The sequence below is a fragment of the Pseudophryne corroboree genome, chromosome 2 (assembly GCF_028390025.1).
Source record: "Pseudophryne corroboree isolate aPseCor3 chromosome 2, aPseCor3.hap2, whole genome shotgun sequence".
NCBI classification, from domain to species: Eukaryota; Metazoa; Chordata; class Amphibia; order Anura; family Myobatrachidae; genus Pseudophryne; species Pseudophryne corroboree.
The window spans coordinates 871,873,045-871,900,971 of NC_086445.1; the positions used below are offsets into that span (position 1 = coordinate 871,873,045).

The 27,927-nt window shown below is 45.8% G+C and overlaps 1 protein-coding gene across 19 annotated transcripts in view; it reads right to left on the reverse strand.

The window, feature by feature from the left end:
* Nucleotides 1-27,927, reverse strand: part of MYO18A (myosin XVIIIA) — a 597,092-nt gene that overhangs the window by 387,846 nt on the left and 181,319 nt on the right. For 3 of the 19 annotated variants that reach the window (XM_063955924.1, XM_063955919.1, XM_063955918.1), the window contains exons 1-2: nucleotides 3,141-3,233; nucleotides 2,830-2,942 (exon numbers count right to left, since the gene is read on the reverse strand). The exons of 13 other annotated variants lie outside the window; for them this stretch is intronic. The gene's annotated coding sequence lies outside the window, so the exon portion shown is untranslated. Of the gene's footprint in view, nucleotides 1-2,829; nucleotides 2,943-3,140; nucleotides 3,237-27,927 lie in introns of those variants that run through there. 3 more of the 19 variants (XM_063955921.1, XM_063955923.1, XM_063955920.1) reach the window with 3 other exon arrangements.

Genomic DNA, 27,927 nt, shown 5'->3' on the forward strand with positions numbered 1-27,927 from the left:
GTCCTTTAATGCAGTATTCTGTGGAATCTATAGCTTTATGGGATGCAGGCTATATTTATATAAATGGTAGTGCATATTTAAAGGGAGATTTATTAAAGGTTGGAGAGATATAAAGTACCAATCACAGGCTGTGCTAGCAAAATGACCGGTAAGAGCTGATTGGTTGGTACTTTAGCTCTCTCCAAGTTGTGAGATATCTACCCCCCTCCTTAATATGTATGAGCTTTTCTTTTACCTCGTCTTCATGTAAGTCCTGTTCAGAGTACACATACTGTAATGTAGTACAGTATAGCACAAAGCTCACATTGTATTGTGTTTCCTCCCTTACATCACCATTTCCTGGGGAGATTGCCTGTCCTGTCTCTGAGTGTAACTAGGGGACATGTAATAAAAATACAGTATAAGTGTAAAAGCTGGAACTAGGTGTCGCAATTCATTCCCTGTGGGGGTAGCGGTACACAGACAAGTAAATCTGTGAGCAAAAAAACTTTTAGAAAGCAACAGAAAATGGATTTTGCATTTTAATGAAGCTGCTTGTGGAAAAAAAAAGTGTCAACTTCAGTTTATTAAAACCGATATTATTCTGAAATATGTTGCTTTCCAACTGCTATGGAACTACAAGTACCAGGGGAGCCACACTAGACACAGGGTATTTGTAGTTCCACAATAGCTGAAAAGCCAGCTTGCTGCCCTACACATGCCACAGAATTTGTAAGTGAACTGCACGTGTGGCCCTTTAGTCCTGCAATGCTTTTCACATTATTGCAGGAAAATATTCTAAAGCTCTACATAATAGGGGGAATTCAATTGTTTGAAAGGTCGGTTGGGTGTCTGTTTTTTCCTGTCTAATAGACAGGAAAAAAACAGACACCCAACTGACTTTTCAAACAATTGAATACCCCCCAATGTGTTTTTTTTTTTTATCTCACCACATGCTATCCAGACTAAACAAGAAATAACCGAATTTTGAGCAAGTCCCTTGTCAGCCATCTTTTGACCACAGTGTAAGGTCAGCTGGTGAGGAGACACCTGTCTGGCCAGTCCTTCAAGGAATCATTTCCTGATTAAATGGGAAAGGTTTGGGGTGGTGTCAGCTACAGCTTTGGCTGCAGTCTTCATGTGTTTCTTTTAGAGACACATTCACCCCACTTGAAGAGTCCACACTAGTCTACTGTATACTCAGATTTCCATTTAATGCGTCAATTTTACCAGGAGAGTATGAGGCTACCAACTGCAACTACAGCATTATCAAATGTGTCCTTCTTTCTCATGTCTGCACCTTTCCAGTCATCCTTGTATGTTTCTACATATGGTTCGTTATACTGATAGTCTGGTGCTGCAGAATTTATGGCCTCATAAATATACAATGATGTTATTGTTATGTAAATACCAAAATACTGTCTCCATGATTTTCAATGCAAGATTATAAAATAATGATTGTGCTAGAACACTGTACACTTTCTGACCATTCATAGGATAAGAAAAATTGTCACAGACTTAATGAATAGTATCAGGGAGCAGTAAGACTTATTCTAAACTAAACTTGTCGCCTAATAACTCATCTACTGTAAATGCAACTTGTTTTAAATGTATTTGCTATATCTCATTGTTAGATTAAACAACCAAATAGACAGTTATTCATTTTGGATAATATGCGATTGCTAATAGCCAATAATTATATCTATGTATATAAATCACTGCAGAACAAGGAACAAGTATTTCTTCTAAATTATTTAATTAAATTGCAATTGTTCCAGGGATTGCAATTCCACATTAGAATTTGAAAACTGAGAACTCTTTTATAGAATCAAATGTACTTTGGCAAATGAATCAACATTGAGTGGATATTTGGCTACAAGTTTAATATCCATTTTGCTTGTATTTTTCCTCCATATAACATTAAATAATAATAAATATCAGCACATACTCTAAGTAAGCAGAATTTCAAACCAAATTATATAACAGATTTCATTCATACCAAAAGTCCAGCTCACGGACAATAGCAGATCCTGATTGATTGGATACAGGATCACATAAGCCACTAGAAAAACATCACTTATCTAATGATGTACCAGGCTTAGGACTATTTAAGGAACTCAGCCAGCACAAAGCCCAACGTTCGAAAATAGTAATGAAATGACGCTAACATTACCAAACGATCAAGTCAGAAGGTACTAGCAGTCTGACTGTACCTGCATCAAAAATTACACAAAGCTAGAATTCTCATTAGACTCCACCCAAGATCAAAAAATAACATAACAGTACAACCAAAATCTTAAAGACTACTTATTTATTTAACAAGAACACTAAAAACATCTAGCAACCCTTAGAACTGGACATGGAAATTTAGCATAACACTGTTTCCTCCAAAACACAGCTTAGTGCTAGGAAACCAAAAACCACCTCCCTTCCTCTGCATGTTACTTTTATGCTACTTTCTAACCTATTACAAGATTTACATTTCTAGTTTGATAGCAAAAAAAAACAAACAAAACTAAAAAAGAAAAAACTAAACCACAAGAACAGAAATGAAAAATTGCACAAGTCTATACTACAGAGCTCCCTAATTTAATAAATGTAGACATATTCAATGGTGCTGTACAAATTTTCTTATCCTGTCATAGCTAGAGGGACAAGACGCTGAAATGGGCATAACTGTTAATTTACTAAATATGATATATTTATAAACTGCAGGGAGGAGTTAGACAGTTAATTAACAATATCGGGCAAGATATCATGCAATGAGAAAATTATTAATAGCTACAATTTAAGCATTAATTAATAGCTACAAATTAAGCAATTATTCCATCATGAGATAAACGAACTTGCCTACATCAGTTGCAGACTGTCCCAACTACATAATACCAGAAGATATTCCCCAGTAACCCACGGAAAACATAGTATAAACGAAGTAGTGCTTTTTCACCACGTTGCAGACAGGCCTGCAATACATAAACAGCCAGCTCTAAGAATAGCTACTTCTGCAATATGGCCATGGTTAGACAATCTACTGACTGCCAAGTTTACAGCGTTAAAAATAAAAAATAAAAGACAATGAAAATCTAAAATCAGAACATTAGAACTTTACGGACAGTTTTTTTGTTACTTAATGTCACAAATCGATTAATATTGTACCTTACCACAGCCTGGGGGAAGGAACCTTAGAGAAGCAGAACCAGGACGAGAGAGGTAGAGCTTTCCAGCCAACACAGAGAAAGGTATTGAAATATGAGACTAGGCCTATGAGTCAATTTCCCTAACGCTGCAGCTAGAGTCATGGAACAGCTGCACTGATACAAGCTTCCTAATTTTAGCCCAGGAATGCCAGGGGGTAGCGGCCAAAATGTCTCCTACAGTTGCTTGCAGGGTGCCCTCGGCCTACCCACCTTAGTCTACCAGCAGGCAGGGCAAAGGGAGAGATCTCATCCAGGCAGCTGTATGTACAGATAGAAAAGCTTTATACAGGAAGGAAACTGAGCAAAGACACAGATGCTTTTACCAACACGTGGGGAAATTGTGGTTTGCAGTAGAAAAGCGTAAACTGTACATCAGATATTAGTAACCATTTGGCTGCCAGATATGTTTTTAGCAACAAGTACCATTATAGATGTCCAACATAAAGTTCAACTTATCTTTTTACAAACCACAGAGGTCATGAGAGTTCCCCAGTAGTGATGATGGGACCTGGAAACAAAGTTATAAACACTAGAGACAGCGTGTTAAAGAATAATGCCAGGCTAGCAGTATAGCCGCTGGTAGCTCAGTTCAAAGTATTTACTTTCATGATAATTTGCCCGAGGAGAGGGGGGGGGGGGGGGGATCAAATTATCAAGAGCTACATGATTGAGGATATATGATTCAGTATTGAGATTACACTTCCTTTATGTGCATTGGTAGAGCAAACAATAGAGCAGATCCTGAAAACAGTAAATGCACATGCCAGAATATCAAGGTGCTCTGGCGTTTCTGAGCTCATACACAGTAAATGGAAAAGCATCCTGCAACTTGAAGATGCAAACAAATCTGTGGGGGAGATTTATCACATCTTTAGAGAAAGATAAAGTGGAGAGAGATAAAGTACCATCCAATCAGCGTCTAACTGCCATGTTACAGACTGTGCTAGAAAATGGACAGAAGTGATTGGCTGGTACTCTCTCCTACTCCCTAGCATATTAAACCAATTAAACTACGTAAAAACCTTTGCAGATGACTATGAATGCTGACTAGTAATGTTTCCCTTATGAGGGGGTATTGTTAAGAAGTTCAGGCAACATTTAATATTATTATTAATATTATTATATTAATAATAATTCTTTCAAGTTTTTAATGCTATAATAATTTCAGAAGTTTTTTTTTTTTTTTTTATGGAAATGCTGTATAACCTTTTAACAATGTAACTATATAAGATGTGTTCATTATAAAAAACAACATTATTTATTATAGCTTACATTATGTAACGGAGATGCACATGCAGCATCTTGTGATAGGTGTGGATTATTAGATCTACACTAAAATGGTCTATAGTCAATAGGTCGACCACTAATAGTCGACATACATTAGGTCGACAGGGTCAAAATGTCAACATGGAATAGGTAGACAACAGAAAAGGTCGACAAGGTCGAAAGTCGACATTGAAATGGTCGACACAAAAAAAGGTAGACACAATTTTTATTTTTATTTTTGTGTATTTTGTCACTTTTCTGCCACAGACAAGGCCCATTAGTGTACTGATTAGTTTGCCATGCTTCAGGCAGGTCACTATTCCCAAGCATAATCTGCGTGGATGGTAAAGTATGAAAAAGGTGAAAATTATGAAAAGAAAGTAAAACAAAGTAAAAAAAAAAACTAAAAAAACTTATGTCGACCATATGTTTGTCAACCATTGCCATGTCAACCATTACCCTGTCGACCTTTTGAACTGTCTATCTTTTAAGAGTCGACCTTTTCACCCTGACGACCTAATGAATGTTGACCATTAGTGGTCTACCCATACCTTCCAACATTTAGATGTAGCAGGTAGGGACTCCTTGCTCGGCGAAAAGGGGGCATGGCCTATTGAAAGGGGCATGGCTTCACGTGAATGACGTGATCGCGGGCCACGCCTCCAATTTTCGTCATAGTGGGGGTATGGCCAGCACTCTGCGAGTTGCTGGCCATGCCCCCAGTCCCTCTCCCTCACTGGAATAGACGTCTATTCACCGCTGCTCTGCTCTGAACTGAGCAGAGCAGGAACTGATAAAGAGCCTCCCAACTGGCACCCCCTTCCCCCCACCGTGGGACATTGCGGCCCGCGGGAGAGACAGCGCGACAGACCCCAAAAAACGGGACAGTTGGGAGGTATGGGTCTACCTAATGACTGTAGACCTTTTCAGAGTATATCTATGGACTGGATACTCTTGTAATAGGGGGACTGGGAATGCTGATGACTTAATGCAGGCTAAGAGCACCTGTGCTCATCATTTGATGGCCATATGCAACAATAAGAGCGAGTTTCTACCAATTAAAAAAAAAAAAACAAAGCAAAAAATACGAAGGTATGAATTCCAAATTTGATAAATACATCCCTCAATTCAAATGTAAGCTGGGTACACATTTGACAAAGTGCAAATGATGCAATGACCATCCCAATTTCCCTTGAACTCCCGGACAAACTATAAAGTGCGATCACACTGTGCAGTGTATTGTGCGTTGTTCACTAGTTTGGTCCTTAACGCTATATCAGGTAGGTAGTACACACTGCACGATTTTTTGACCGCTTATTATATCATAAGACTGACCTGCATGTATGGCAGATGGGAAGATGGGGTGACCGATGCACGGAAGTGCGCGATAGTGTGTACACACTAGACGTTGTGGGTGAATTTTTGTTCCAATTCGGTTCAAGACGATAAACTGATCACACAATTGTCTAATGTGTACCCTGCTTTAGACAAACATTATTCTAAACCGAGCAGTATTTTGGGAGAAAAAGATTAATATCCTCACATACCCACAAGGGAAGGCACAAGCTGATTTTCCAGTGTCTATGTTATAACTCAGAATGCAGGTGTGCTCCTTGCTATTGTCAAGATGAACGATAACGCACAATCACATACAAGTATACAGTAGGTCTTGTATTTTGTAAATGACCTGTGAAACGCTGTTATACAAAGACTCCATGTCACACACAGAGACAAATCCACAAACACTAAAGCCTGCTGTGTCACAAAGTTAATTTCACATTTCTACAAAGACTTGTGGAAGTCACAAAGGTATCATGTTTTCAGAAGTGATATTCAGTCAATAAAACTAATTATTAAAATAAGAATTTACTTACCGATAATTCTATTTCTCATAGTCCGTAGTGGATGCTGGGCACTCCGTAAGGACCATGGGGATTAGCGGCTCCGCAGCAGGAGACTGGGCACAAAAGTAAAGCTTTAGGACTACCTGGTGTGCACTGGCTCCTCCCCCTATGACCCTCCTCCAAGCCTCAGTTAGGATACTGTGCCCGGACGAGCGTACACAATAAGGAAGGATTTTGAATCCCGGGTAAGACTCATACCAGCCACACCAATAACACCGTACAATCTGTGATCTGAACCCAGTTAACAGCATGATAACAGAGGAGCCTCTGAAAAGATGGCTCACAACAATAATAACCCGATTTTTGTAACAATAACTATGTACAAGTATTGCAGACAATCCGCACTTGGGATGGGCGCCCAGCATCCACTACGGACTATGAGAAATAGAATTATCGGTAAGTAAATTCTTATTTTCTCTGACGTCCTAGTGGATGCTGGGAACTCCGTAAGGACCATGGGGATTATACCAAAGCTCCCAAACGGGCGGGAGTGTGCGGATGACTCTGCAGCACCGAATGAGAGAACTCCAGGTCCTCCTCCGCCAGGGTATCAAATTTGTAGAATTTAGCAAACGTGTTTGCCCCTGACAAAGTAGCTGCTCGGCAAAGTTGTAACGCCGAGACCCCTCGGGCAGCCGCCCAAGATGAGCCCACCTTCCTTGTGGAATGGGCTCTTACAGATTTTGGCTGTGGCAGGCCTGCCACAGAATGTGCAAGCTGAATTGTACTACAAATCCAACGAGCAATAGTCTGCTTAGAAGCAGGAGCACCCAGCTTGTTGGGTGCATACAGGATAACAGCGAGTCAGATTTCCTGACTCCAGCCGTCCTGGAAACATATATTTTCAAGGCCCTGACTACGTCCAACAACTTGGAGTCCTCCAAGTCACTAGTAGCCGTAGATACCACAATAGGTTGGTTCAGATGAAACACTGAAACCACCTTAGGGAGAAAATGAGGACGAGTCCTCAATTCCGCCCTGTCTGAATGGAAAATCAGATAAGGGCTTTTACAGGATAAAGCCCCCAATTCTGACACGTGCCTGGCCGAGGCCAGGGCCAACAACATGACCACTTTCCATGTGAGATATTTTAACTCCACAGGTTCAAGTGGTTCAAACCAATGTGACTTTAGGAACCCCAAAACTACATTGAGATCCCAAAGTGCCACTGGAGGCACAAAAGGAGGCTGTATATGCAGTACCCCTTTTACAGACGTCTGAACTTCAGGTAGTGAAGCTAGTTCTTTCTGGAAGAAAATTGACAGGGCCGAATTTTGAACCTTAATGGACCCCAATTTTAGGCCCATAGACACTCCTGTTTACAGGAAATGCAGGAATCGACCTAGTTGAAATTCCTCCATCGGGGCCTTACTGGCCTCGCACCACGCAACATATTTTCGCCAAATGCGGTGATAATGCTTTGCGGTTACATCCTTCCTGGCTTGACCAGGGTAGGGATGACTTCATCCGGAATGCCTTTTTCCTTCAGGATCCGGCGTTCAACCGCCCTGCCGTCAAACGCAGCCGCGGTAAGTCTTGGAATAGACAGGGTCCTTGCTGGAGCAGGTCCCTTCTTAGAGGTAGAGGCCACGGGTCCTCCGTGAGCATCTCTTGAAGTTCCGGGTACCAAGTCCTTCTTGGCCAATCCGGAGCCACGAGTATAGTTCTTACTCCCCTCCGTCTTATAATTCTCAGTACTTTTGGTATGAGAGGAAGAGGAGGGAACACATACACTGACTGGTACACCCACGGTGTTACCAGAGCGTCCACAGCTATTGCCTGAGGGTCCCTTGACCTGGCGCAATACCTGTCCAATTTTTTATTTTTTATTTTGTTTAGGCGGGACGCCATCATGTCCACCTTTGGTTTTTCCCAATGGTTTACAATCATGTGGAAGACTTCTGGGTGAAGTCCCCACTCTCCCGGGTGGAGGTCGTGCCTGCTGAGGAAGTCTGCTTCCCAGTTGTCCACTCCCGGAATGAACACTGCTGACAGTGCTATCACATGATTTTCCGCCCAGCGAAAAATCCTTGCAGCTTCTGCCATTGCACTCCTGCTTCTTGTGCCGCCCTGTCTGTTTACGTGGGCGACTGCCGTGATATTGTCCGACTGGATCAGCACCGGCTGACCTTGAAGCAGAGGTCTTGCTTGGCTTAGGGCATTGTAAATGGCCCTTAGCTCCAAAATATTTATGTGAAGTGATGTCTCCAGGCTTGACCACAAGCCCTGGAAATTTTTTCCCTGTGTGACTGCTCCCCAGCCTCTCAGGCTGGCATCCGTGGTCACCATGACCCAGTCCTGAATGCCGAATCTGCGGCACTCTAGAAGATGAGCACTCTGCAACCACCACAGGAGAGACACCCTTCTCTTTGGTGACAGGGTTATCCGCTGATGCATCTGAAGATGCGATCCGGACCATTTGTCCAGCAGGTCCCACTGGAAAGTTCTTGCGTGGAATCTGCCGAATGGAATTGCTTCGTAGGAAGCCACCATTTTTCCCAGGACCCTTGTGCACTGATGCACTGACACTTGGCCTGGTTTTAGGAGGTTTCACTAGTTCGGATAACTCCCTGGCTTCCTCCTCCGGGAGAAAACACCCTTTTCCGGACTGTGTCCAGGATCATCCCTAGGAATAGAAGGCGTGTCGTCGGGATCAGCTGCGATTTTGGAATATTGAGAATCCAACCGTGCTGCCGCAGCACTATCTGAGATAGTGCTACCCCGACTTCCAACTGTTCCCTGGATCTTGCCCTTATCAGGAGATCGTCCAAGTAAGGGATAACTAAAACTCCCTTCTTTCGAAGGAGTATCATCATTTCTGCCATTACCTTGGTAAAGACCCGGGGTGCCGTGGACAATCCAATCAGCAGCGTCTGAAACTGATAGTGACAGTTCTGTACCACAAACCTGAGGTACCCTTGGAGAAGGGTAAATTGGGACATGTAGGTAAGCATCTTTGATGTCCAGAGAGACCATATAGTCCCCTTCTTCCAGGTTTGCAATCACTGCTCTGAGTGACTCCATCTTGAATTTGAACCTTTGTATGTAAGTGTTCAAGGATTTTAGATTTAAAAATGGTCTCACCGAGCCGTCCGGCTTCGGTACCACAAATAGTGTGGAATAGTACCCCTTTCCCTGTTGCAGGAGGGGTACCTTGATTATCACCTGCTGGGAATACAGCCTGTGAATGGCTTGCAATACTGTCTCCGAGGGAGACTTCGGTAAAGCAGACTTTATGAAACGGCGAGGGGGAGACGTCTCGAATTTCTTGAGACGGGCCCCCACCGTGCCTGAGACCGCTTGCAAAGCCCCAGCGTCATGCTGAGGACTTTGCGGAGGCGGGAGAAGGCTTTTGTTCCTGGGAATTGGCTGTTTCCAGTGGCCACCGGGTCTGTTAGACCTACCCCAAATGACTCCTCCCTTTTATAAGGCGATACTTCCATATGCCTTTTGGAATCATCATCACCTGATCACTGTCTTGTCCATAACCCTCTTCTGGCAGAAATGGACAGCGCACTTACTCTTGATGCCAGTCGGCAAATATCCCTCTGTGCATCACGCATATAAAGAAATGTATCTTTTAAAATGCTCTATAGTTAGTAATATACTGTCCCTATCTAGGGTATCAATATTGTCAGTCAGGGAATCCGACCAAGCCACCCCAGCACTGCACATCCAGGCTGAGGCGATTGCTGGTCGCAGTATCACACCCGTGTGAGTGTATATACATTTTAGGATATTTTACTGCTTTCTGTCAGCAGGTTCCTTAAGGGCGGCCGTATCCGGGGACGGTAGTGCCACCTGTTTAGACAAGCGTGTGGCGCTTTATTCACCCTAAGGGGTGTTTCCCAACGTGCCCTATCCTCTGGCTGGAAGGGGTATGATGCTAATAACTTTTTAGGAATTAACAGTTTTTATCGGGGGAAACCCACGCATCATCACACACTTCATTTAATTCCTCAGATGCAGGAAAAACTACAGGCAGTTTTTTCTCACCCAACCTAATACCCTTTTTAGTGGTACTGGTATTATCAGAAATGTGTAAAACATTTTCCATAGCCTCAATCATGTAACGTGTGGCCCTACTGGAAGTCACATTCGTCTCTTAATCGTCGACACTGGAGTCAGTATCCGTGTCGGCGTCTGTATCTGCCATCTGCGGTAACGGGCGTTTTAGAGCCCCAGATGGCTTTTGAGACACCTGGACAGGCACAGGCTGAGTCGCCGGCTGTCTCATGTCATCAATCTTTTGTAAAGAGCTGACACTGTCACATAATTCCTTCCATAAGCTCATCCACTCAGGTGTCGACTCCCTAGGGGGTGACATCTCTGTTACAGGCAATTGCTCCGCCTCCACCTCATTTTCCTCCTCATACATGTCGACACAACGTACCGACACACAGCACACACACAGGGAATGCTCTGATAGAGGACAGGACCCCACTAGACCTTTGGGGAGACAGAGGGAGAGTATGCCAGCACACACCAGAGCGCTATATATATATACAGGGATAACCTTATATAAGTGTTTTTCCCCTTATAGCTGCTGTATTGTTATACTGCGCCTAATTAGTGCCCCCCTCTCTTTTTTAACCCCTTTCTGTAGTGTAGTAACTGCAGGGGAGAGCCAGGGAGCTTCCCTCCAACGGAGCTGTGAGAGAAAATGGCGCCAGTGTGCTGAGTAGATAGGCTCCGCCCCCTTCTCGGCGGCCTTTTCTCCCGTTTTTCTGTGGAATCTGGCAGGGGTTAAAATTCATCCATATAGCCCTGGGGGCTATATGTGATGTATTTTCGCCAGCCAAGGTGTTTTTATTGCTGCTCAGGGCTCCCCCCCCTAGCGCCCTGCACCCTCAGTGACCGAAGTGTGAAGTGTGCTGAGGAGCAATGGCGCACAGCTGCAGTGCTGTGCGCTACCTTGGTGAAGACAGGATGTCTTCTGCCGCCGATTTTTTCTCGGCCGGGCACAAAAATCTAACTGAGGCTTGGAGGAGGGTCATAGGGGGAGGAGCCAGTGCACACCAGGTAGTCCTAAAGCTTTACTTTTGTGCCCAGTCTCCTGCGGAGCCGCTAATCCCCATGGTCCTTACGGAGTTCCCAGCATCCACTAGGACGTCAGAGAAATAATGGTTAATTATTAGAAAAAGAAGTAGATTCAAATCATTAGCCACGGTGTTACCACAATAAATAGTTACATTTTTCCTTAACTACAAGCAACAAAAGTAATCACTGTGGATCACTAAGATGTAAGGGAACTGTAAGCTCGAAAACTACCTTTGCTTAATTGTGCCTAGCACAGGGGGTTGGGGTCGGTCACCATACCGACGCCGGGATCCCGATCTTTAGATTGCCTGTGCGGGCTCGGTCGCTCGCTGTGCTTGCCACAGGTTCTATTCCCATTCTATGGGTGTCGTGGACACCCACAAGTGTGAATAGTCCCTGTTAGTCGGCATGCCGACTGTCGGGCTCTGAATCGGCCAGGATCCCGGCGTCAGTATAGTGACTGGCGGTCACATAACTACATCCCAGCACAGGTTTATGTTACCCTTAATACAGGTCATGAGCAAACATGGAAACTTATAGGTCTGCGACCACTTTGTCTGCCTGAGGCACCCAAGGTATAATCAGTGATAGGTGCCGGCATCAGGGCTAGCCACAGGCGATCCTATTAGCAGTGGTAAACAGACACCCAACCCACTTTTCAGGCAATTGAATATCCCCCAATATGTTTTCACGCAAATAAGGATTTTTTTTCCAGACAGAAAACAATGGGGTCTAATTGGATAGCCCAAAAAAAAAATTGTTGCAAAAAAATATAATTAAATAATAATCCTAAAACCCCTCTATTTTTCACAAATTGGATAACCCCCCTAACGAGTGTGTGAGATAAAATAAGCAATGTCGCGGTTGTGATGTGCCAGCATTACGAGTGTTCCCACATCATTCCAACAGCACATAGCCAACATCCAATTTAATTTAATTTAATTGCGCAGACAGGGATATATGTACTAAGCCTCGAAGACAGATAAAGTGGATGGAGAAAAAGTACCAGCCAACCAGCTCCTAACTGTCATGTGTGCAGAAGCTGGTTGGTACTTTAACGCCGTCCACTTTATCTCTCTCCAAGGCTTAGTAAATGGACCCCATAAAGTCATACTGCTAACTCAATAATGACATGCATAGACGAATAAAAAAAATAGGATTTTAATTACCTACCGGTAAATCCTTTTCTCGTAGTCCGTAGAGGATACTGGGGTCCATTTAGTACCATGGGGTATAGACAGGTCCACTAGGAGCCATGGGCACTTTAAGAATTTGATAGTGTGGGCTGGCTCCTCTCTCTATGCCCCTCCTATCAGACTCAGTCTAGGAAACTGTGCCCGAGGAGACGGACATACTTTGAGAGGATAGATAAGGATAGTGGTGAGATTCCGAACCAGCACACACAAACAGAGGAAAGCCATGCTAACCAAACTTGAAACAGGAACAGTAACGGCTGAACCAACATTACTTAACCAAGTAACAGTGCAGGAAGAATGAAGCACTGGGCGGGCGCCCAGTATCCTCTACGGACTACGAGAAAAGGATTTACCGGTAGGTAATTAAAATCCTATTTTCTCCTGTGTCCTAGAGGATACTGGGGTCCATTTAGTACCATGGGGATGTACTAAAGCTCCCAAACTGGGTGGGAGAGTGCTGAGGTTCCTGCAGAACTGATTGACCAAACGCAAGGTCCTCAGAGGCCAAAGTATCGAATTTGTAGAACTTAGCTAACGTGTTTGAACCTGACCAAGTAGCTGCTCGCCAGAGCTGTAAAGCTGAGACACACCGGCCAGCCGCCCAGGAAGAACCCACCGACCTAGTAGAGTGAGCCTGTACAGATTTTGGACATGGCAAACTTGCCGTGGAATAAGCATGCTGGATAGTAAGTCTGATCCAGCGTGCAATTGTCTGCTTTGAAGCAGGACACCCAATCTTATTGGGATCATAAAGAACATACAGCGAGTCAGTCTTATTGTGACGAACTGTTCTTTTCACGGTATCCGGACTCCAGGTTGACAACAAAAAGGTCGACACACCTTGGGTCGCTGCCAATTGGTCGACACACTTTAGGTCGACGTGTGCAAAAGGTCGACATGGAAAAAGGTTGGCATGGAAAAGGTCGACATGAGTTTTTTTACAATTTTTTTCTTTTCATACTTAACGATCCACGTGGACTACGATTGGAACGGTAATCTGTGCCGAGCGAAGCGGTAGCGGAGCAAAGGCACCATGCCCGAAGCATGGCGAGCGGAGCGAGCCATGCGAGGGGACGCGGTGCACTAATTGGGGTTCCCGGTCACTCTACGACGAAAACGACACAAAAAAAAACATTAAAAAATCATGTCAACCTTTTTCCATGTCGACCTTGTTCCTGTCGACCTTTTGTCCATGTCGACCCAAGGTGTGTCGACCAATTGGCGTCGACCTTAGATGTGTCAACCTTTTTGTTGTCGACCTGGAGTCCCAGACCCCTTTCCACATACACTTTCAAAGCCCTCACAACATCCAAAGACTTTGAAGTAGCAGAGGTGTCGGTGATAACCGGAACCACAATAGGTTGGTTGATGTGAAATGCGGACATCACTTTACGAAAAAATTTCTGACGAGTTCTGAGTTCAGCTCTGTCCTCATGGAAAATTAAATTGGGACTTTTGTGAGACAAAGCCCCCAGCTCCGACACACGTATTGCTGAAGCGAAGGCCAACAGTGTGACTGTCTTCCACATAAGATATTTTACGTCCACCTCCTGCAACAGTTCAAACCAGTCCGATTGGAGAAACTGCAGCACCACATTGAGATCCCAAGGTGCTGTGGGAGACAAAAAAGGGAGGTTGGATGTGCAGAACACATTTCAAGAACGTTTGGACCTCAGGGAGGAAGCCAATTGTTTCTGAAAGAAAATGGACAAGGCCGAAATCTGGACTTTTATGGAGCCCAGAAGCAGGCCCACATCCACGCCTGCCTGCAGAAAAAGCAGGAAACATCCCAGATGAAATTACAGAATAATTTCTGCTCTCACACCAAGAGACGTATTTCTTCCAAATATGATGGTAATGCTTAGACATTACCCCCTTCCTGGCTTGGATCAATCAGGATAACCTTGTTAGGGATCCCTCTCCTGGCTAGAATCAGCAGCGGTAAGTCCTGATAGACGAACAGGCCCTGTTGCAGAAGATCCTCGCAAAGAGGTAGAGGCCAGGGATCTTCGAGTAGCATCTCCAGAAGGTCCACGTACCAGGCCCTTCTTGGCCAGTCTGGAGCAATGAGTATTGCTTGGATTTTTTCCCTTTTTATTAGTTTTAGAATTCTTGGGATCAGAGGAAGTGGAGGAAACACGTACACCATCTGACAGACCCATGGAGTTGGCAGGGGGCGTCTATTGCCTCCACCTGTGGGTCTCTCGACCTGGAACAATACCGCCTGAGCATCTTCTTGAGACGAGAGGCCTTCATGTCGATCTGTGGATAGCTCCATCGACTTGTCAAGCACCTGAACACTTCCGGGTGAAGGCCCCACTCCCCCGGGTGCAGGTCGTGTCTGCTGAGGAAGTCTGCTTCCCAGTTGTCTACTCCCGGAATGAAGACCGCTGACAACGCCACAGTGTTTCTTTCTGCCCAGAAGAGAATTCTTGACACCTGTGACATTGCTGCTCTGCTTTTCGTTCCGCCCTGTCGGTTTATGTACATTACTGCCGTCACATTGTCCGACTGGACCTGAATTGCCCGATCTTGAAGATGATGTGAGGCCTGCAGAAGGGCGTTGTAAATGGCCTGAGTCCCAGAATGTTCTCTGAAATTGCACACCCTGAGTGACTGCTCCACAACCTCTGAGGCTTGCGTCTGTGGTTAACAGAATTCAGTTCTGAATTCCGAACCTCCGTCCTGCAATGAGGTGAGAAGACTGTAGCCCCCACAGAACGGAGATCCTGGCCTTTGGCGACAGACGGATCCTCTGGTGTATGTAAAGATGCGATCCGGACCATTTGTCCAACAGATCGAGCTGGAAGAGTCTTGCGTGAAACCTTCCATATTGAAGTGCCTCGTAAGAGGTACCATTTTCCCCCGAAGGCGAATGCACTGATGCACCGACACCCGGGTTGGCTTCAGGACATCCCGAGTCATCGACTGGATTACCAATGCCTTTTCCAACGGAAAGAACACCTTTTGTGACTCCGTGTCCAGTATCATTCCCAGGAATCGGAGTCTCCGAGTTGGCTCTAGGTGATCCCAGGGGCGTTTGGTTGAGAGAGCAATGCTATCCAGCAACCTCTCCCTAGATGGTGCTTTTATCAGGCGATAATCCAGGTACGGAATTATGTTTACTCCCTGTTTGCGGAGTAGAAACATCATCTCTGCTATCACCTTGGTGAACACCTTCAGTGCCGTGGAGAGACCAAATGGCAGGGCCTGGAACTGGTAGTGACAGTCCTGCAGTGCAAACCGTAGATAAGCCTGATGAGGCAGCCAGATCGGAATATGAAGGTACGCGTCCTAGATATCCAGAGACACTAGGAATTCCCCCTCCGCTAGACCTGAGATCACCGCTCTCAGAGAGACTCCATCTTGAATTTGAACACTCGTACATACGGATTCAAAGACTTGAGGTTCAGAATCGGTTTTACCGAACCGTCCGGCTTCGGTACTATGAAAAAGTTGGAATAGTACTCCTTGTTTAGTAGATGAGGTGGAACTGGAAATGACCCGAATCTGTACCAGTTTTTGGATGGTATGCTGTAAAGTTATACTTGCCTCTTGTGAAACTGGCAAGCCTGATTTGAAGAATCTGTGAGGTGGGAGCTCTTGGAACTCCAGTCTGTAGCCCTGGGAAATAAGATCTATGACCCAGGGATCCTGGCACGAATCTGACTAGATCTGACTGAAGAATTGTAGTCGGGCTCCCACCTGACAGCCTTCTAGGCATTGCGGTCCACCGTCATGCTGAAGTCTTTGAGGAAGCAGAGCCTGAGCTCTGTTCCTGAGCACCTGCTGTTGCCTGTTTGCGTGGTTTACCTCTTGCGCCGCTGGAGGACGTATAAGCACCTCTGGATTTGCCCTTGAACTTGGCCGTCCGAAAGGACTGTAACTTAGAAGCTGAATAAGTCTTCTTGGTTGGGGGGAATGCGGAAGGAAGATACGTAGACTTACCCGCAGTAGCTGTGGAGATCCATTTGTCTAGTTCATCTCCAAACAAGGCCTCTCCTGTGAATGGTAGGCCTCCACGCCTTTCCTGGAGTCTGCCTCAGCAGTCCACTGGCGTAGCCACAAGCCCCTGCGTGCCGACACTGCCATAGCGGTGGTGCATGCGTTAAGCACGCCTATTTCCTTTATGGCTTCCACCATAAAGTTTGCAGAGTCCTGTATATGCTGAAGAAGTAAGACAACATCCCCCCTAGATAAGGAATTTAACCCCTCAATTAGGTTACGTGACTATTTCGCAGTGGCTTTAGTGATCCACGCACATGCAATAGTGGCTCTTTGGGCCACCCCAGCAGCTGTGTACAATGATTTGAGTGTAGTCTCAATTTTACGATCAGCTGTGTCTTTCAAGGAGGCTGCACCAGGAACAGGCAGTACAATTTTACGTGACAGCCTAGAGACTGATGCGTCCACTATCAGTGGATTTTCCCATTTTTTTCTATCCTCCAGAGGAAAAGGAAAAGATGAGAGCAACCTTTTAGGGATCTGAAACGTCTTATCAGGATTAACCCGTGGTTCTTCAAACAGGGTATTCAATTCCTTTGACACAGGAAAAGTAACTGAGGACTTCTTTACATTAAAATAAGACTCCTCACTCGCCTTTGACACCTTATCAGGAATATGCAGAACATCTCTGATAGCAAGAATATTTTTTATTTACGCACATTATGAGGTTTCAGAGCCTTTAAGCGCATTATCTCCAGCAGGTGACCCTGCTCAGCTTTCCTCAGAAAGAGGGAGCAGTGAGGACTATTCACATTTCTTTCACTTTTATATAGAGAGACAACTACTAAGGCACCTGCCATTTCACACATGCCAATGATATATATGTTTGCATTAAAGCTATTAGGAAAATTATAACTAATAAAAAAAAACAGGCAAAAACACATAAAAAAAAACCAGAAACTCTAAAAGAAAAAAAAGAAAAAGACTCAAAATCAAGCATTTTAAAAGTTTCTTTGCTAACATGCATAAAAGGTTCCATGGGTGCTAGTACAGAACAGTTCCCATACAAAATAAATTGTAGTTTAGAAGAAAAAAAAATGCTTTATGACAGATTTATTCCGATTTCCAGAGCTAGTTATAAGAATTAAAAATTATACCTAAAAAAGGTACCAGTACTAAGTAAATGCTACAGCCGCAGCTAATTGTCCCGCAGAGGCTATCCAATTAGCAGGCTAAACGAAACGCACGGAAACATCCCCGTTTTCGGATTTGTTTCTACCGAATAAACACAAAGGTTTCACTGAACATGTGAGTTTTCTGGAGAAACTGCATTTTTTCACAGGTGACCAAATTAGCCGGCAAAAAAATATGGGCGAAACATAACGAAAAACTTCTGTTTTTCCCGGCCAATGTTTCTTCACCTCTAATTGGATAACCCCCATACTGTCACACAAAAAAAAGCATCACATAAACCACTGTATTTAATCTTGTACTAAGAATGTGTAAAATACCATTATCTGTTTCATACTTGCTTTCTTACAGACTTAAGCATTTTAGTGATGGGCAACAGCTGTAGGGCTGCCCCCGGCCTGCTGGGCTTTCACCTTAAAATGGCACTAATAAATAAAACATATACACAGCCTGGAAATGCACAGGACAGATTTGGTAGGAGACAACTACTGAGTTTATTTTAGTTCACACAGCAGTATACCTCTGGGGTATCTCAATAACACTGCAATTTATTTGTTGATTGCTCTATGAGCAAAAAAACATATTGGAACAATGATGTATTGTCTAGAGATATGACATTATAATAAGTTGCTGCCCAGGGCACAGAGAAATAAGAGTGAGTGACACAGCCACAGAATTCTCCCACTGGAAAAGCTAATGGTCACTGTCACTGAATCACTCACATTATCTCAGACTTCAGACTTGACCATCACATTTATTACAGTCAGTTTATACCATTTGCTGCAGGGATTTAAAGCTGAACCAGATCTCTGTGTCAGTGTGTTCATATGAAGTAAAGGAAAGATGACACAGATATGACCCTCAAGCTCCTCATCACTGGAACCTCATTATGAGATCACTATAGTACGCTCTCATGTTTTATTAATAATTACACAATGTAATTAACTGAAAACACGGAACAGCCCCATAACGTAACATCTGTCCCAAACTAGGTACCTGGCAGGGACTGTCCTGTGGATCATGACTTTTGCTCAGAGGTATATCCCGCTAACAAATGCCCCTTCATGACAGGACAGTGATGACTATTTGCGGTCCAGCCCTCAGACGGCTGGATACTACCGAGTGGAGATGGCACACCCCAATCTGATACAACCACACAATCTTCACTGTGCATTGTACCAACTCCAAAACTGTAATGGTGCCAACACACAATGCAATTATTGCATGCTACAGGTACACCACCGTTTTTCCGGCAACCGGTGATCCGGAACCTCTTTTAATCCGGACAATTTTGCTTTGTCCGGATTAAAATAAGATTTTACTTACCGATAAATCTATTTCTCGTAGTCCGTAGTGGATGCTGGGGACTCCGTCAGGACCATGGGGAATAGCGGCTCCGCAGGAGACAGGGCACAAAAGCAAGCTTTTAGGATCACATGGTGCGTACTGGCTCCTCCCCCTATGACCCTCCTCCAAGCCTCAGTTAGGTACTGTGCCCGGACGAGCGTACACAATAAGGAAGGATCTTGAATCCCGGGTAAGACCCAAACCAGCCACACCAATCACACCGTACAACTTGTGATCTGAACCCAGTTAACAGTATGATAACAATGAAGTAGCCTCTAAAAAAGATGGCTCACAACAATAATAACCCGATTTTTGTAACAATAACTATGTACAAGTAATGCAGACAATCCGCACTTGGGATGGGCGCCCAGCATCCACTACGGACTACGAGAAATAGATTTATCGGTAAGTAAAATCTTATTTTCTCTAACGTCCTAGTGGATGCTGGGGACTCCGTCAGGACCATGGGGATTATACCAAAGCTCCCAAACGGGCGGGAGAGTGCGGGTGACTCTGCAGCACCGAATGAGAGAACTCCAGGTCCTCCTCAGCCAGGGTATCAAATTTGTAGAATTTTACAAACGTGTTCCCCCCTGACCACGTAGCTGCTCGGCAAAATTTTAAAGCCGAGACCCCCTCGGGCATCCGCCCAAGATGAGCCCACCTTCCTTGTGGAATGGGCATTGACAGATTTTGGCTGTGGCAGGCCTGCCACAGACTGTGCAAGCTGAATTGTACTACAAATCCAACGAGCCATAGTCTGCTTAGAAGCAGGAGCACCCATCTTTTGGGGTGCATACAATATAAACAGCAAGTCAGACTTTCTGACTCCAGCCGTCCTGGAAATATATATATATATATATATATATATATATATATATATATATATATATATACATTTTTAGGGCCCCGACAACGTCTAGCAACTTGGAGTCCTCCAAGTCCCTAGTAGCCGCAGGCACCACAATATGTTGTTTCAGGCGAAACGCTGACACCACCTTAGGAAGAAACTGGGGACGAGTCCGCAGTTCTGCCCTGTCCGAATGGAAAAACAAATATGAGCTTTTTTTTTTTTTTTAAGACAAAGCCCCCAATTCTGACAATCGCCTGGCCGAGGCCAGGGCCACAACATGGTCCTTTCCATGTGAGATATTTCAAATCCACAGATTTGATCGGTTCAACCCAATATGATTTGAGGAATCCCAACACTACGTTGAGATCCCACGGTGCCACTGGAGGCACACAAGGGGCTGTATATGCAACACTCCCTTGACAAACGTCTGGACTTCAGGAATTGAAGCCAATTTTTTCTGGAAGAAAATCTACAGGGCCGAAACTTGAACCTTAATGGACCCCAATTTGAGGCTCATAGACACTCCTGTTTTCAGGAAGTGCAGAAATCGACCTAGTTGAAATTTTTTCGTGGGGCCTTCCTGGCCTCACCCACGCAACATATTTTCACCACATGTGGTGATAACGTTGTGCGGTCACCTCCTTCCTGGCTTTGACCAGGGTAGGTATGACCTCTTCCGGAATGCCTTTTCCCTTAGGATCCGGCGTTCAACCGCCATGCCGTCAAACGCAGTCGCGGTAAGTCTTGGAACAGACAAGGTCCCTGCTGGAGCAGGTCCTTTCTTAGAGGCAGATGCCACGGTTCCTCTTGGAACAGACATGGTTCTTGCTGAAAGCAAATCCCATCTTAGCTCCCGAGGCCATTAGTCCTCTGTGAGCATCTCTTGAAGTTCCGGGTACCAAGTCCCTCTTGGCCAATCCGGAGCCACGAGTATAGTTCTTACTCCTCTACGTCTTATAATTCTCAATACCTTGGTTATGAGAAGCAGAAGAGGGAACACATACACCGACTGTTACACCCACGGTGTTACCAGGACGTCCACAGCTATCGCCTGAAGGTCTCGTGACCTGGCGCAATACCTGTCCCGTTTTTTGTTCGGGCGGGACGCCATCATTTCCACCTTTGGTCTTTCCCAACGGTTCACAATCAAGCGGAAAAACTTCCCGATGAAGTTCCCACTCTCCCGGGTGGAGGTCGTGCCTGCTGAGGAAGTCTGCTTCCTCCCGGAATGAACACTGCTGACAGTGCTATCACATGATTTTCCGTCTAGCGATAAATCCTTGCAGTTTTGACCACTGCCCTCCTGCTTCTTGTGCCGCCCTATCTGTTTACGTGGGCGACTGCCGTGATGTTATCCCAGTGGATCAATACCGGCTGACCTTGAAGCAGAGGCCTTGCTAAGCTTATAGCATTACAAATTTGCTCTTAGCTCCAGTATATTTATGTGGAGAGAATTCTCCAGACTTGATCACACTCCCTGGAAATTTTTTCCCTGTGTGACTGCTCCCCAGCCTCTCAGGCTGGCCTCCGTGGATACCAGCATCCAATCCTGAATGCCGAATCTGCGGCCCTCTAGAAGATGAGCACTCTGTAATCACCACAGGAGAGACACCCTTGTCCTTGGATATAGGGTTATCCGCTGATGCATCTGAAGATGCGATCCGGACCATTTGTCCAGCAGATCCCACTGAAGAGTTCTTGCGTGAAATCTGCCGAATGGAAGCGCTTCGTAATAAGCCACCATTTTTTACCAGGACTCTTGTGCAATGATGCACTGACACTTTTCCTGGTTTTAGGAGGGTCCCGATTAGCTCGGATAACTCCCTGGCTTTCTCCTCTGGGAGAAACACCCTTTTCCTGGACTGTGTCCAGAATCATCCCTAGGACCAGCAGACGTGTCGTCGGAACAACTGCGGTTTTGGAATATTTAGAATCCACCCGTGCTGTCGTAGAACTACTTGAGATAGTGCTACTCCGACCTCAACTGTTCTCTGGACCTTGTTCTTATCAGGAGGTCGTCCATTTTCTTTGAAGACGAATCCTCATTTCGGTCATTACCTTGGTAAAGACCCGGGGTGCCTTGGACACTCCAACGGCATCGTCTGAAACTGATAGTGACAGTTCTGTACCACGAACCTGAGGTACCCTTGGTGAGAAAAGCAAATTTTGGGACATGGAGGTAAGCATCCCTGATGTCCCGGGACACCATATAGTCCCCTTGTTCCCAGTTCGCTATCACTGCTCTGAGTGACTCCATCTGGATTTGAACCCTTGTAAGTGTTCAAATTTTTCAGATTTAGAATCGGTCTCACCTAGCCTTCTGGCTTCAGTACCACCCTATAGTGTGGAACAATACCCCTTTCCTTGTTGTAGGAGGGGTAATTTTATTATCACCTGCTGGGAATACAGCTTGTGAATTGTTTTCAATACTGCCTCCCTGTCGGAGGGGGACATTGGTACAGCAGACTACAGGAACCTGCGAGGGGGGAAACGCCTCGACATTCCAATCTGTGCCCCTTTGATACTACTTGTAGGATCCAGGGGTCCTGTACGGTCCCAGCGTCATGCTGAGAACTTAGTAGAAGCGGTGGAGGGCTTCTGTTACTGGGAATGGGCTGCCTGCTGCAGTCTTCTTCCCTTTCCTCTATCCCTGGGCAGATATCTTATAGGGACGAAAAGACTGAGGCTGAAAAGACGGTGTCTTTTTCTGCAGAGATGTGACTTAGGGTAAAAAACGGTGGATCTTCCAGCAGTTGCCGTGGCCACCAGGTCCCATGGACCGACCCCAAATAACTCCTCCCCTTTTATACGGCAATACATCTTTGTGCCGTTTGGAATCTGCATCCCCTGACCACTGTCGTGTCCATAAACATCTTCTTGCAGATATGGACATCGCATTTACTCTTGATGCCAGAGTGCAAATATCCCTCTGCGCATCTCGTATATATAGAAATGCATCCTTTAAATGCTCTATAGTCAATAAAATACTGTCCCTGTCAAGGGTATCAATATTTTTAGTCAGGGAATCCGACCAAGCCACCTCAGCTCTGCCCATCCAGGCTGAGGCGATCGCTGGTCACAGTATAACACCAGCATGTGTGTGTATACTTTTTAGGATATTTTTCTGATAAGCATGTGAGCGCCTTATCCACCCTGAGGGGTGTTTCCCAATGCGCCTTAACTTCTTGCGGGAAAGGGTATACCGCCAATAATTTTCTATCGGGGGAAACCCACGCATCATCACACACTTCATTTAATTTATCTGATTCAGGAAAAACTACAGGTAGTTTTTTCACCTCACACACAATACCCTTCTTTGTGGTACTTGGAGTATCAGAAATATGTAACACCTCCTTCATTGCCCTTAACGTGTGGCCCTAAAGGAAAATACGTTTGTTTCTTCACCGTCGACACTGAAGTCAGTGTCCGTGTCTGGGTCTATGTCGACCGACTGAGGTAAATGGGCGTTTTTACAAGCCCCTGACGGTGTCTGAGACGCCTGGACCGGTACTAATTTGTTCGCCGGCCGTCTCATGTCGTCAACCCACTTGCAGCGTGTTGACATTATCACGTAATTCCATAAGTAAGCCATCCATTCCGGTGTCGACTCCCTAGAGAGTGACATCACCATTACAGGCAATTTGCTCCGCCTCCTCACCAACATTTTCCTCATACATGTCGACACACACGTACCGACATACAGCACACACATAGGGAATGCTCTGATAGAGGACAGGACCCACTAGCCCTTTGGGGAGACAGAGGGAGAGTTTGCCAGCACACACCAAAATGCTATAATTATACAGGGACAACCCTTATATGTGTTCCTCCCATATAGCATTTAATATATATGTATATCGCCAAATCAGTGCCCCCCCTCTCTGTTTTAACCCTGTTTCTGTAGTGCAGTGCAGGAGAGAGCCTGGGAGCCTTCCCCTCAGCCTTTCTGTGAGGGAAAATGGCGCTGTGTGCTGAGGAGAATAGGCCCCGCCCCCTTTTCGGCGGGCTTCTTCTCCGGAGATTGTGAAGTCTGGCAGGGGTTAAATACATCCATATAGCCTCAAGGGCTATATGTGATGTATTTTTCGCCATACAGGTATTCTACATTGCTGCCAGGGCGCCCCCCCCCCCCGCGCCCTGCACCCTCCGTGATCGCTGTGGGAAGTGTGCTGACAGACAATGGCGCACAGCTGCAGTGCTGTGCGCTACCTGAGGAAGACTGAAAAGTCTTCTGCCGCCTGGTTCCGGACCTCTTCAATCTTCAGCATCTGCAAGGGGGTCGGCGGCGCGGCTCCGGGACGAACCCCAGGGCGAGACCTGTGTTCCGACTCCCTCTGAAGCTAATGGTGTCCAGTAGCCTAAGAATCCAAACCATCCTGCACGCAGGTGAGTTGAAATTCTCTCCCCTAAGTCCCTCGATGCAGTGAGCCTGTTGCCAGCAGGACTCACTGAAAATAAAGAACCTAAAAACTTTTTCTAAGCAACTCTTTAAGAGAGCCACCTAGATTGCACCCTTCTCGGACGGGCACAAAAACCTAACTGAGGCTTGGAGGAGGGTCATAGGGGGAGGAGCCAGTACACACCATGTGATCCTAAAAGCTTGCTTTTGTGCCCTGTCTCCTGCGGAGCCGCTATTCCCCATGGTCCTGACGGAGTCCCCAGCATCCACTAGGACGTTAGAGAAAGGGGGGTTAGGGACGCGTTTCAATCCTGTACATTTTCTGCGCATGGGCATAACACGCAATACGCGCAAGTGCCAGTGGGTGCAGCTTCCGCGGGCACTGCAGGTGACACAGCAAGCATCGGTGGGGCCGATATGGCGCCCAAGGTCAAAGGAAGTACCGCACATGGGCGGAACACACACAGGGCCAGTTCAAGGCCGCTCTGCGCCCCGGGCAGGAAACGGGGCGTGGCCTAATACAGGGGGCGTGGTCTGTTACGCGTGGTCAGTACATTGTTAGGGTGGGGGCGTGGTCAGTACATTGTTAGCGCCGCTTGAAAGCTGAGCGGTGCGCGATGACGTCATCGCGCACCGCACAGCAAAAGGTCCTCTCCACGAAGGGAAACTAGACGCGTAGCGTCTAGTTCCCTTCGTGGAGAGGACCTTTGCTGTGCGGTGCGCGATGACGTCATCGCGCACCGCTCAGCAAAGTTACTCTCCACGAAGGGAAACTAGACGCGTAGCGTCTAGTTCCTTTCACAGGAGGCGGACAGGGGACGGCAGCGGGCAGCGGAGGCGGACGGGGGACACAGCGGGCAGCAGTGGCGGATCTTGCCACGGTGCGGCGCCCTCCGGATGGCGCCAGCGCCCTCCGGAAGGCGGCGCCCCGGGCAAAAGTCCTGCTTGCCCGTGGCAAGATCCGCTACTGAACACACAGCGCGCACAAGTGTCAGTGGGTATAGCTTCTGAGGGCACTGCAGGTGACACAGCAAGCATCAGTGGGGCTGTTATGGCATCCAAGGACACAGCAAGTACCTGATACCTGTCTTGCTTATAAACAGTTTTGCATACACTACTGTGTTTATTCATTAATTAATATTATACTGCAGCATATATTTATTGCTTTAGAAATGTTCTGAAGGTGCAAAATTATAAAAAAATAAAAATAAAAAAACGTTTCCACCGTTAATCCGGCAAAATCGCTAATCCGGCACACACTGGAACAGAGGATGCCGGAAAATCAGTGGTGTACCTGTATTTGATCTTTTTAGTTCAAATAGCATTGCATCTAGTTCAAATAGCACCGTGTGTATTGTCCCTTGCGATGTGATACGCGCTTCCGTCTAGTCCATATCTCAAGGCAAAATAGTATGTGCAGGCAGGTATTTTCGTACTACAGCACACATAGGTGGTCATTCCGAGTTGTTCGCTCGTTGCTGTTTTTCGCAACGCAGCGATTAGGTGGAAAATGCGCATGCTACGCAGCGCGCATGCGCTAAGTTATTTAACACTAAACTTTGTAGATTTGCTGGTGTTCGTGCAACGCTTTTCAGTCGCACTGCTGATCGGTGAGTGATTGACAGGAAAGGGGCATTTCTGGGAGGTAACTGAGCGTTTTCCGGGAGTGTGCAAAAAAAACGCAGGCGTGCCAGGGAAAAACGCAGGAGTGGCTGGAGAAACGGGGGAGTGGCTGGAGAAACGCAGGGCGTGTTTGTGACGTCAAACCAGGAACTATACGGAATGAGGTGATCGCAATCTAGGAGTAGGTCTGGAGCTACTCAGAAACTGCATGAAAATTTTTAGTAGCAGTTCTGTACTCTTTCGTTCGCTATTCTGCTAAGCTAAGATACACTCCCAGAGGGCGGCGGCCTAGCGTGTGCAATGCTGCTAAAAGCAGCTAGTGAGCGATCAACTCGGAATGAGGGCCATAGTGCATTGTAGTGTATTCACAATTGGATCCACGACCCCCCCCCCCCTGGAGGGAGAATAAAATAGTGTCACCGTGCCCGCAGCGTGCGAGCCCGCAAGGGGCTCATTTGCGCTTGCCACACTGTCGGTATGCTGGCGGTTGGGCTCCCAGCGCCGGTATGCTGGTCGCCGGGAGCCCGACCGCTGGCATACCATACTACACCCTGCACATTGTATAGCCTCAAATCTCACCTAGCACAAATAGCACGTGGTGCGGCCACCATTGAAGTTGAGAAAGAACGCTAAATATAATACCAATTGACACAAAATGAAACAACAGTATGCAGAACCAGCATGAACATCTGAATTTTATCTGATTATTATGGATCATACTGGTATATGCTGATGACACTTGGTACTGTATGCACAGCAAATGGATGGATATCGTGTGTGGTTATTTGGACGCTGATCCTGGTGTTCAGGAGAAGAGGAGTGATCAATTTCAGTGTGGCCAACATTCAAAACATATATAGAGGTGAGTCCTCGTACAACTAGCCTCTATACTACTGGCGTGAGATAGCCGCCAGATGCCGCTAGGTTTTTTTTTTGCATCTCTTTACCCAAAAATGGAGGGAGTTTAATTGTGCCACACGCCCCCTGCTGGCTATCTGTAGTAACAGGCATCTATCAGAGCAATTCAATTGTTGCTCTGATCAGGTGCCCATTAGCAGTGGCAGTAAAAAAAATTCTCACAGCCTCGGGAGGTGCGAGAAAAAGTGTGAAAAAGTTTGTAGCTTTGGCATCCAAAGCACCCAAACCCAGACATTAGACTGATTTGCGCAGCTAAACATGGTGCTTTCAGCCGCGTTCAATGCTAATGGACGTCTGATCAGAGCAACAATCGAATTCCTGATAGACGCCTATTACAGACAGCCGGCAAGTGCAACTGAATTCCCCCAATGTGTCTAAATGCCCCCATACATCAGCAAACACAAGAAAACAATCTGCAGATTCTGAGATTTTTTTCCCCTGATTTATAGATTCCCCATTGCACTTATACATTACAGGTACTTTTCAGTGATTTGCAGATAATAATTTTTTTTTAAAGCAAATACAGATCTGCCAATCTTGAAAGGACTAGAAATGGTCTGCAAATCTGCCGATTGTTACCATACACCAGTAATCTGCCGCCCCAATTGATCTGTTGGACAGTCTGATTTAACAATCCTTATGAATTTTTTATCTGAATTCGCAATCTGTGAACACCATACATTGCAGATTTATTTGCACAATTGTCTGCAAATTGCCCCTATCAACTGCTGATGTAGAGATGTAGCCAATCTGCGGTAAATGTGCACTCTCGGCACGGTCGGGCGCTCCTGGGCCTAGCCTTGCAGAGCTGCAGCATTCTCCACTCTCATCCATGCAAATGGGGCACATGCCTCCCAGACGTACACACGGTCGCACCTAACAAGGCACGATAGCGGTAAGATGTAGACTTGATGAGCATGACTACATCTGTAATAGGGCCCTTAGTCACAAGGTTGATGGAACTAGGATTCACCAGGAGACTGTGTTAATTAATTTCAATGCGACACTTGTGTAGCTGTGTGCGACTTAGGGTGATATTCAATTACCCGCACCGACTGCGGGTGTAAAA